This window comes from Procambarus clarkii, chromosome 2, assembly GCF_040958095.1.
Source record: "Procambarus clarkii isolate CNS0578487 chromosome 2, FALCON_Pclarkii_2.0, whole genome shotgun sequence".
NCBI lineage: Eukaryota > Metazoa > Arthropoda > Malacostraca > Decapoda > Cambaridae > Procambarus > Procambarus clarkii.
The window spans coordinates 33,672,815-33,685,739 of NC_091151.1; the positions used below are offsets into that span (position 1 = coordinate 33,672,815).

The window sequence follows — 12,925 nt, forward strand, 5'->3', positions numbered from 1 at the left end:
TTAGGTATAAATTGTGTTGAAAGAAGGAATAAAAAATACAAAAAGGGGGTTAACATAGCATAAATCAGCAATTGCACATGTTGGTGAACAGCGTTGTTTAAAAAATAGCAAGACATGGGTTGACATTTAGGAGGTAAGTTAGGTTACATGGAGTTAATTTGGCAGTACGTGGTTTAACTCTTAAACTGGTTGAGAGAGGTACAGCCTTTGACATGATTCGGGAGGTCATTCCACATTCTGGGTCCCTTGATTTGTAGAGCACTTCTAGTTTGGTTACACACAGCCAAATTGAGTAACAGGAAGAGGTCTTGGACACAAATTTGTTCCATGCTAAATGTAGAGGAATCAGCTGAGTATTCCTCAAATAAAATAAGTTGCCTCAGCTTATAAGGTAAATAAAATAAGCATTTCTCAAATAAGTAGCTGCCTCACCTCACTGCCTTACTGCTACATAGCCTTCCCGGCATGGTGCCTTCTTTTGATAATTACTTGTTCCACACCCAAATTGTATAACAGGAAGAGGTCTTGGACCCCTACTTCCCTCTCTCTTTTTTAATAATCTATATAGTCATAATTATAGCTTTAAGTATTCAATGAATAAAGTTTTTGACATTTTTACCCTTTTCCTTACCTAACATCATTTGTGCAGCATATTTTTATTTTATGTCTCACCCAGATTTAATTTCAAAATAAAACCAAACTAAATAAATTAGAAATGGGTATGTATAGCTAAGGTACACCCTTACTACTAGGTGAACAGGCGCATTTGGTGATAGTAAATGATCCCATCAGGCAGGGCTCATCACCTTCTCTCATATTTCATGTTCACCAGTGTTTATTTACTTAATAACTACTGGTATAATATCTTGCTATTATAAAACTAATTCTACTATCATCAAACACATATTTACTTCAAGTTTCAAGCAGAGAATGCATATATAACTAACACGAAGGATTCCTCTTCACTAGATTCACCAGCTATAATATTTTGGTCATGTTCCAATATCATAAATCGATCCCAGTGTTATGTAGTAGAGAAAAAATTACTTATATCCAGTTTACGTAAAGCTACGAGTGGTCGAAACCACACTTAAATCCAGGAATCAACTTACGAAGGTTTTTCCACTTAGGGTAGTTAATTGAATACGGACGTAGCCGCCACGAAGGCGCTAAGGCGGAAAACGCTCTTAGCTAAGAGGAAAAACCTTCGTAAGTACCTTCCTGAATCCGGCCTCAGGCCGCTGGGACACTAAAACCCCGAAATCATCTCAAGATAAGATGCCAGAGTTCGTGGAAGTCTACAACTGCATTCAACACAAGTTCCGGCGAACATAATTCCTCTGGTTTCCTACTGATATTTTTTATAGAGTGCACTTTGATAACATTTTCACGTGTAGGTTGCTTGTTCGTTACACCACACGACAACAACATGATTAATATTAGTTTCATTTAAATCCAGGCTCCCACTTTCAGTAAAAAAAATAGTGGCATATTCTAGCCTAGACAATTTCTACATTTAATCTTGCTTTCAGCTGGAGCGGTAGCAGTGAAAAAGGGGAAGAATAACTTTCATTCCATGTGTATGCTCGAGCCATGTGTTGTAACAAGTGTGCCCTCGTGACAACCCCACACATTTTGCAATCAAATCAACGAAACAGCTAAGCTAACGTTGTATTTCTAGTAGTGTAGTATTTTTAATAGAGTGCTATATTTACAAAAATGATTTATATTGAAAATTGCCATTTACTTATTATTTATGAGTGATGTCAATTATATTCTAACTTCATTTCATATTGATTTTGTATGTATGAACTATAATATACAATTACATTTAAATTTCTTTCTAATGGAAGGACCAGCGTTAGATTATTGGTGCTAGGGCGTATTCGTATGTAAGCATCCGTACCCCCCAATTTGTGAAAGAGAATTTGGCTCCTATTTTCATGATAAATTACAGTCCCATTAAGATCCACTAACTATTTTGTTACCATTATTAGGCTATCCACATATATTTCATTTTCAGCTGTCAACAGACTAACTCATATTATAGTCTAAACCACATTAAAATCTATGATTACTGATTCACCCAAATCAGTAAATACATTAACATTTAGAGACCAGCATATTAATCCAAATAGCTGATCCTATATAACTTACTAACACCAACTATCGAGTGTCATTATTATTAGGCTATATACCAGTATATTCCATTATGTGCAGCTGTCAGCAAACTGCCCATATTATAGCCTAAAATTCATTAATTATTATCAACATTTCTACTAATACTTCATGTATAAAATAGCATTAGTGGGACATAGCCAATTACCCACAACTCTTAGACCTATACCTCACACCGAGGTGAGAATTTTCAGGTCACCAGGAGCAACTGCTCACAATTTTTATAACAATTGAATATTAACACCTGCATTAGAATGGCCTCACCAACTAACCATAATTTATTTAGGTGATAATGATATCCATCCTACTCGTCATTGTCAGTTCATTTAAACTAATTAGCAGCTCTGTAGTACTCACATAGGTGGAACCTCACCCACTAAAAAGTGATAACCGTTGGAGAGTGAGTCCCGAATATTATCAGCGTTCTGCCAAACACATAAACATTCATCTGAGAAAAAGAGTAAGATTGGAAGCCACTTATATTGATTTTACAGCAAGACCATATCAAAAGAGCTTGGCCACAGACGGTGTACATCTGTCCCGAGAGTCCAGGACCCATGTGCTCAATAAATTAATCAATACTATCAATCATCACAAACGGTTGTGGCTGGCAAATCAAACTTAGTGTATATATTTATCATTTTTACTTGTGTTTCTAAGTGTACATATTATATATCACTTATTTATCAAAAAATCCCAAACACATAGCACTATTTTGCACAATTTACTACACTATTGCTTATATATATATGCCAACCTTAAATGAGGTAGTTTTAGACTGTAATTGTAATAAGGTTTGCACAACTGCAGCCTAAACTATTTAGTCATTTCCTAAGGAGAAGTTATTTAGCCAGTACTGGTGTACATACATATTATTCGAATTTGTGCTGACCCTAATTAGGGTGGGATCTATAAACCATTTATTGTGTATTTAATATATTATATTGCATATATTTGGAGTGCTACTGAATGTTCACTATCCCATCGGATGGTGATAATTGATGAGCTAACCGGCTGAAATTCCAATAGTGACATTCAAGTACTACTCAAATATTAGCTATCACTCAAATATAGCTATTAGCTATAGTTAAATATGTAAAACAACCTCCAAACGAGGTGGTGTAGCCTAGCCAAATACATTAGGTTATTATATTGATATTGAGCTCCATTAAATGAGCCAATATCCCAGTTACATTAGTAACAACTATTTTCTATCAGATCAGTCTTTAACCATCAAGATGGAGACGGCTGACAGAATGAAAAACGCCCTTACAGGCATGAAAGGTCACTTGACCCAACAGATTAACAAATGTCAAAATCTGTCACAACAGTCACCTGTTGACTATATTGAGCTAGAAAAGTTTCTTCAAGTTGCCGAAAGTAAATTCGAGCGAATAAAGCAAACATATGAATTTATACTTGACAGAACTTTACAAAACCTCAATAGGTGAAACTGAGCTTGATGACACTGTAAATAATTTAATCCAGTATGAAGATGATGTACAGGTTAAACTTCAACCCTTCAAAAAGCAGATTGCAAAAAATAAATTAATAACAGCATCTACAGCACTTTCAGAACCTGATGTTAAATTACCCCATATCAGTCTACCCGCATTCTCTGCTGGTGAGAATGAAAGTTGGAATGACTTCTGGAATAAATTTGTGGATGGAGAATGAAAAACTAACTCAAAAACTAACATTACCAAAACAACCAAGTTCACTTATTTACAAGGTTTATTACGAGATGAAGCTTTGTAAGTAATCTCAAACATAACTATGACCAGTGATAGTTACGATCTAGCTGTTCAATTGCTTAAGAGCAGCTATTGTTTTTTTGTTTTTTTGGGGGGGGGAACATTCCTGCTCGGGCCCTAAGACAAACAATGATAACAAAGAAAGAACTATTACTATTTTAGTACGAAAATTGCTGGATCTACCAGCTGCTAATAATTCTACAGATTCTCTTCAAACCTTCAGTCTAGAACAAAAGTCTCTACTCAAGGCCTTAAGCCTCAAAGTCCAAATTCAGACTGCTTAATGGATGACAAGAGTAGTTGTAAGACGTAAATTACCAAAGGAAACTTTAGACAAATTGTGTACCTTGTACAACAAAACCTTTCTGACCATGAACGAGATCACAGGTTTACGCTCCTTAGTCGAAAGACAAAGAGCTAATAAAGATGGGAAGAGAATGTCAAGCTTCTCTACTAATTCTCATCATAACCCCAACGTACTGCCACTACTGCAGTAAAATCAAATTCCAATAAATCATCTCCCAAATGGAAATCTGGAAATGTAGGTACCTACACAGTGAACCCATCATCCTCAGTAGTGAGTGCAACTCCTACCACTTCTCCTACAATGAAGAAGTGTTTGTTCTGCCATAATGAACATCTTACAAGTGTAGCACTTACCCAGACCGTAATTCCCGAATTCATCGTTTGCAAGAATTGCACCGATGCACAGAGTGCATGGGGTCCTCATGACCCTAATAGCTGTACTTATGTGCAACAAGGGTAGACACCATTACTCCTTGTGTGGTAGTGATCAATCAAGATTAACTAATCCTCATAAGAATTATACAACATTTACATCTGTACAGTATTGCAAGGCGCATCAAGACATAAGTGTACTTGCAACAGAGTCGTGTAACACAACTACATTGCCAATGGCTCAATTGAAATTAATCACTAAGGGATCTAGAATTTCCACTCATGGGCTCTTTGACCATGGTTAACAGAAAACCTTTATTTCTCAGCAGTTAGCTGATCAGTTGAAACTGAAGCTTGTTACTCGAGTGAACTTAAATATTTCTGGATTCCTAACCAACAGTGGACCTCGTGACTATCAAGTTGTCAAAGTCTTAGTACGTTTAGGAGGCTGCACTAGCCCAATACAAGCTATAGTTGTTACAAGATCTTTACAAGATCCCCTCTGATCTACATGTTACAGGTCTTGCTCACACAGTCAGATTTCTTAAACGCAGCGGTATTAGGCAAGTGGACCATAAAATAAATACAGACTGTCTCAACGATGTTGGTATTCTTATTGGAGCTGACTATTACTATAGATTTATTACCGGATGCACCAGGCAACGAGAGGTAAATTTGTTGTTGTCAGCTGGAGGTAAATTAGTCACAGGACCAGTGTTGTTCCAACCAAAATCTAAATTTATTAGTAATCAACAAAATAATTCAATAGTGGTGTGACTAGGCCTAAAGCAGTCACCACTACATGTCAGTGACGAAACCGAGGATCATGAGTCTAATCTCTCCGTATACAAATTATGGGATTTGGACACCTTGGCTATAGTCCCTGATCAACCTAGTCCAGAGGACACATGGACTTATCAACAACATCTTGACACTGTTATTTTTTCAAGATAATCAATATTGGGTGAGACTTAAGTGGAAACTGAACCACCACAACTTCCAGTAAATTGTTTTATGGCCTCAACCTAATTAAATTCACAATTAACTAGGCTACGGAACCAGCCAGATAAATTACAATTGTATCATGATTTTATACAGCAGCAACTTACTAATAAGTTTTTAGAAGTTGTTGACCAAGACAATCATAAATCAGGGCATTACTTGCCACATCATGCTGTCATAAAAGATTCAGTTACGACACCAATTCGGACTGTTTTCAACTGCAGTGCCAAATTAAAGGCAGAGAGTGCCATTAAATGATTGTCTACAAACTGGTCCTAGTCTAACTCAAAGACTACAAGATGTCTTATTACGATTTCGTTCTGGCATTTTCGCCTATAAGGCCGACACCAGTAAAGCCTTTTTAAGAATAGGCTTGCAAGAGAGGATCGTGACTTTACTAAATTTCTCAGGGTGAAAGATCCACAGGATCCCATTAGCGACGTCATTTCTTATAGGTTTGCATCAGCACTGTTTGGAGCGACATCGTCATCATTCTTACTCCAGGCTACTCTGGATACACATCTCAAGAAGTCTAATAGCTCTTACAAGGCTTTTCGAGATCAGCAACAATTTATACGTCAAAAATTTTCAAGGAACCACTAATGATGAAAATAAGCTAGTGGAAATTTACCATGAGGCTAACCGTGAATAATTAGGAGCCAATATGCCCTTACAGTCGTGAGCCTCAAATAACAAACAACTGAATTGGATAATCGAGGAAGAATTCCCTGATTATAAGGTTCCTCATAAATTAAAAGTCTTAGGCATGGAGCGGCATACTTCCACGGACGAATTAAATATCAAGTCAGTGGAAATCAACAATTCACCCCTAACTATGAAAAAACTACTTTCCCATGTTAGCAAACCTTTAGGTCTACTTTAGGTCTTTCCCATGTTAGACCCTTTAGGTCTACTCAGTCCTATTCTAATTAATGGCAAACTTCTCATGCAGGAGTACTGGAAAAATAATTTGTGGTGGGATGAAACGTTGCCGGAGGATCTCCAAGAAAAATGGCAACAGTTAAGTCCGGATTACAGTAAACTAAGTATTCTACAGTTTCCTCAAAATGCCTTGGCACTGAATTTGCCCACAAATTTACATGTGTTCTGCGATGCTTCAGGCAAAGCATATGGCTCAGTAGCCTATCTAGTTAACTCTCGACAATAATTTTTGCTTACATTTAAGACAAGGGTAGCCCCGATTAAAAAGAGGTCATTATCTCAAATGGAATTAACTGCCTTATTAATAGGTGTAAGACTGGCTCATTGCCTGATCAAAACACTCAGTAATATTCACTTTGGTGAAATAATAGTGTGGTCAGACATCGAAGCAGTATTATAGTGGGTAAAAAACGACAACAACAAAACTCCCTACGTCAGCAATCGAGTAGGGGAAATTCGAGAACTCTGCTGGTTACAAATTAAAACATGTCCCTACCAAGGACAATCCAGCTGACTATTTGTCGAGAAGTTTAACTTAAAAAAAATAGTTAAAACAAGGATGTGGTTTACTGGACCCTCAGTGGCTGGTTAGTGGTCAGTGGCCCCAACAAAGGCCACAAGTCATTGTGACCAATATCACTACTCCTGTTGTAGATCCAGAACCCCTTCGAACTTCAGCTATCAATCCTTATCATTACTCCAATTTAGATAAACTGCTAAAAGTTACCAAAATCGTGTTTGACTTCCTCAACAAGATAGGGATCAAATATCGATTTCCTAGTCCAATCAAATATTGGGTCAAACAAGCTCAACTAGAGGCTTATGGGAAAGTATATGGACACCTAGAAAAATTAAATAAGTCTCTGGGCATTTGGTTTGATTCAGATAATTATAACATTTTGAGATGCGAAGGACGTCTGCTTCATGCAGAAATAAATTTAGATACAAAGAATCCTATACTTCTACCACGTCACCACATCATAACTAAACTCATAGTTCTATGTTACCATGAACATGGTACATTGCATGGTGGAGTATTAGATACTCTCACTGATCTTAGACAGAGATTTTGGCTTCCCCAAGGTCGCCGAACTGTCAAATCCTTAATCAAAGGATTGGGTTACCTTGGGTTAACTCCAAGTGCACTTTGAGGTAACTTCTGACATGAGCGCAGAAGACTTTTTCCAAACCTTTCGCAGATTTGCTGCACACAGATCTTGCCCAAAATTAATGATTTCAGACAATGGACTCTTACTTCGTGGCAGGAGAAGCCTGCTTACGAGAAATATGGAACCATCTAGAAGTACACTCTGGGCTCAAACAGAGACAGTACCACTGGAAATTCATTCCTCCAAGAGCACCATGGCAAGGCGGTTTTTATGAACGAATGGTGTGAACTGTCAAGAAATGCCTCAGAAAGGCCTTACAATGGCAGAAAATTAATCTCACTGAACTGCAAACCCCTTGTCACAGAAATTGAGGCACGAGTCAATAACAGACCATTAACCTATCTATCGGACGATTTCTCCCAAAGAGAACCCCTGAGTTTCTCTCATTTGATTCATGGTGGTCTTCTCAGCTCTCTTATATCTCTGGGAGATGAGGATCCGGCTGACCCTTCATGCGTCAGAGCGAGTGACTTAGTGGAGAGTTATAAACTTCTTTCAAGAGTGATAGAGAAATGGAATGAGATCTAGACACGTGAATATCTCACTGCTCTAAGAGAATATCACTATGGAGCTGCAAGCCCATATAATAAAATTCAACTCAAACCAGGTGATCTTGTCCTAGTAGACAGTGATGGACCCAGATCAGATTGGCCTATATGCAAAATTGTTGATATCCATCCTGACTGCCATGGTATTTTATGAATTGTTAATGTTCAGTGTCGAGGCACTACTACTATATAAATGCTGGAGATGAGAGTACCTTAGAGTTAGCAAAACATGAATGTTCTACAGAGATACCTATAACCCAAGTTTCAGAGGACAGTGATTCTGCCCAACAGAGCACTAGACCATCTAGAGTCGCTTCTCAGAACTGTAAACTGAAACTTAAACAATATTTTGATTTTTATTAAGTGTAGATAACTCATCATTTAAACTTGAGGTGACCATGCTGATGCAGTGATGAGTTAATGTCCAGTAACCCGACAGTTACGAGACATAGTGACCCTGGACAGTGACCTCATTGTATTGTCGAAGTCTCCTTGATCTTAAATGATCTAATTATGCATGTTTCATTTTAATATTATTATTCTGTTTCTTACAGATAATTGTTCAATATTTTCAATGTTTATTTACATTCCGATGGTGACTTAGAGTCATATCTGCCACAGATTCAGGACATTCGTTAGGTGCGTACTAACCCATGAACATAACTTTAGGATGGAGAGACAGGTGTACGTTAGTACAAAGACCTGAACTACGACCCGAGTTCTCTCCCCCCAGAGTTATGTTAAAAATAACCACCAATTTTCATACATCCTTTGTATTTTTATACAACATTTTTGTATTAACCAAAAGTAGTTAAAGTAAGTATTTTACAAATTAGTAAAAATTACTAATTTGTAAAATTAACCATAATCATGATTTTATAAGGCGCAATATTCTGCCAAATCCTTCCTACTGCATGTTTCGACAGGCAGCCACAGGAATATTTCCACATATTGTTGGATTTAAACAGGGTCCAGTTTATTACTTCTTTTACTAAGGATAATTGCTTACCACCACTCCAATGGAAATTATTAAAGGGTAAAATAATTCCCCTTTATATACCTCTCATTTATTTACGCAATTTTAGTAAACCGACTTACGCTGCGAGAGGTTATATTATAACATGAAAAATTTAATTGTGACATATATATTAGTCACAACCTCTTCCTTTCCTAATTAACTTCGAAATACATAAATTCATTTATGCTCGAGGTACCTAGCTAGAGCCGCACATGCGCATTCAGGGGAAGGAAGGAGGAGACTTGATGCCATTAACAGCGTTCGTGCACGAGAAGAGCGTGGGCATCCATCTTGCTTGAGTTACTGTATTGCAGAGCGCCCACTAAACGACTCAGATTTACATCACCCTTGCAGCCGCGGATGCCAGAGTTCGTGAAAGTCTACATCTGCATTCAACACAAGTTCCGGCGAGCATAATTCCTCTGGTTTCCTACTGATATTTTTTATAGAGTGCACTTTGATAACATTTTCACGTGTAGGTTGCTTGTTCGTTACACCACGCGATAACAACATAATCAGTTTCGTTAGTTTCATTTAATTCCTGGCTCCCACTTTCAGTCAGAAATAGTGGTATATTTATTCTAGCCTAGACAATTTCTACATTTAATCTTGCTTTCAGCTGGAGCGGTAGCAGCGAAAAGGGAAAGAATAACTTTCCTCCATGTGTATGCTTGAGCCACGTGTTGCAACAAGCGCGCCCTCGTGACCGCTCCACACATGTTGCAATCAAATCAACGGAACAGCTAAGCTGACGTTGTATTTCTAGTAGTGTAGTATTTTTAATAGAGTACTACATTTACATAAATGATTTATATTGAAAATTGCCATTTACTTATTATTTATGAGTGATATCCATAATTTACTAACTTCATTTTATATTGATTTTATGTGTATGAAATATAATATGCATTTACATTTACATTTGTTTCTAACGGAAGAACCAGCGTTAGATTATTGGTGCTAGGACGTATTCACATCTTAGCGCTCGTACCCCCCAATTTGTGCAAGAAAATTTGGCTCGTATTTTCATGATAAATAATGTATGCCACCACTGACATTGTTCATGATGATGTTACATAATGTATGCCACCACTGACATTGTTCATGATGATGTTACATAATGTATGCCACCACTGACATTGTTCATGATGATGTTACATAATGTATGCCACCACTGACATTGTTCATGATGATGTTACATAATGTATGCCTCCGCAGGGAAGCCGGTCGACCGAGCGGACAGCACGCTGGATTTGTGATCATGTGGTCCTTGGTTCGATCCCAGGCCCCGGCGGGAAACAATGGGCAGAGTTTCTTTCACCTTATGCCCCTGTTACCTAGCAGTAAAATAGGTACCTGGGTGTTAGTCAGCTGTCACAGTCTGCTTCCTGGAGGTGGAGGCCTGGTCGAGGACCGGGCCACGGGGACACTAAAAAGCTCCGAAATCATCTCAAGATAACCCACAATGTTCAAGATGATGTGACATAATGTATGCCTCCACCCACAATGTCCATGATGATCCATAGGCCCATTAAGATTCATAATACACTAGTTCTTGGTATTAATATTAAACCACTTGCTCATTATTTGTTTTCCACTTTTTCTCAATAAGTGGTGTTCCTTCGTAGCTACTGAAGTTTTATAATTTTAATTAATTCAAACATTGGAGTCAGATTTTCCCACAAGGCATACATTATGTCACATCAACATGAACATTGTGGGTGGAGGCATACATCAGATCACATCACCATGAACTTTGTAGGTGGAGGCATATATTATGACACATCATCACGAATATTGTGGGTGGAGGCATACATTATGTCACATCAACATGAATATTGTGGGTGGAGGCATACATTGTGTCACATCAACATGAATATTGTGGGTGGAGGCATACATTATGTCACATCAACATGAATATTGTGGGTGGAGGCATACATTATGTCACATCAACATGAACATTGTGGGTGGGGGCATACATTATGTCACATCAACATGAATATTGTGGGTGGAGGCATACATTATGTCACATCATCATGAACAATGTGAGTGGAGGCAAAAATAATGTCACATCATCATGCACATTGTGGTGTTGGGGGCATACATTGTGTCTCACAAGGGACAAGTTACAGTAATGTACAGTGTATTTGCTCACGTACTACTGTGCCAGTCCTTCCCTAGCTTCACGTACTGTGCCTCCCCACTCCCTCCTCTCTCCCAGTAACCCCCTTCCCCCTCCCCCCTCCCGTCTCCTCCCTCTCCGACACTATCAGCTGTACAGAAACACCCGGCAGTGCCCTTATCACTCTTTGAGAACTCTATCACTGATAGTGTTCTTATAGAGGGAAACTCCCATGCACCAAATTCAATAAAGCTGATTATCTTAATGATTACGAAAGCAATATGTTTTTATTGCCCGGTTCACTTGCCTCTATATTGCCCATAAACACTTCCTGATTATCCCAACACAATATCAGTCACTGGATTGTTCGGAAATAGATTATTAATATATATTTTGTTTGATGCTTGTATTACGTCATTTGTCCTTGTCAGTAGTTCAGGAGTGAGTGGTGGAGCAAGCTGACACTGTGGGACTCTTGTCAGTAGTTCAGGAGTGAGTGGTGAAGCAAGCTGACACTGTGGGACTCTTGTCAGTAGTTCAGGAGTGAGTGGTGAAGCAAGCTGACACTGTGGGACTCTTGTCAGTAGTTCAGGAGTGAGTGGTGAAGCAGGCTGACACTGTGGGACTCTTGTCAGTAGTTCAGGAGTGAGTGGTGGAACAAGCTGACACTGTGGGACTCTTGTCAGTAGTTCAGGAGTGAGTGGTGGAGCAAGCTGACACTGTGGGACCTGACTCTGCTCTTAACACAGGTAATATGGCGTGTATGCCATACAGATGGACCTCGGTATTATGGAAGAGAAAAATTTATAATTACATGGTCATGGGAAAAGTTATGATTACTTGTTAAACATAGTTATGTCTATGTTTGCTATGAGGAAGGTATGGTAGTGGTCGGTTGTTCTGTCTGATTATTTCAGAGGCAATAGGAGGGAGGGGAACTATTATGTTATTCCTTATGTGGTCCAAGGGTTTAGCACATGTTTGGGGGATTTGTTTGGGCTTGGTGATCGTGGATATTACCACATAGAAGTTTATACATTCAAAGAAGCAGTCGACGTGAGGTTTACAAAGGTCATTTGATTGTTGCCGCCTGAGGCAGCTAGTTTATTGTGCACCTCATACCCATCCTGTGAGCGGTAGCGCAAAAAGCATTACAGAGGGCACAAAAGGGTCTTTATCAGACCTCATCTTAGATTATTACATAAACAATTTCATCTATCCTTCACACGTTATAGTTACATTGTCAGCTAGTTACAGAGAAAGTACTATTTCAAGAGCTATACATTTACAGTAAGTCATTATATATTAATGGTAGGTCTTATCGCTAATACATAATAGTTTAACCAATGGAGATAGTCATAGGGTAGCTTCTGTTTATTATTAGTCTTCACAATACACTACTTGTTTCTTCATCTCATATGTCGTTTATCTACTGGATGCGAAATATGGATATAATGCAAGGATTTCAGGTAATTCATCCATGGTAATAAGATAGATTGCCATATCATACAGAG

The 12,925-nt window shown here is 38.3% G+C and overlaps 1 protein-coding gene across 2 annotated transcripts in view; it reads left to right on the forward strand.

Moving 5' to 3' along the window:
* The first annotated feature begins 11,917 nt into the window (after nucleotides 1-11,917).
* Nucleotides 11,918-12,925, forward strand: part of LOC123762225 (uncharacterized) — a 184,073-nt gene continuing 183,065 nt past the window's right edge. Inside the window, exon 1 of one of the 2 annotated variants that reach the window (XM_069324165.1) lies at nucleotides 11,918-12,160. The gene's annotated coding sequence lies outside the window, so the exon portion shown is untranslated. The remainder of the gene's footprint in view (nucleotides 12,161-12,925) is intronic. The other variant, XM_069324171.1, reaches the window with a different exon arrangement.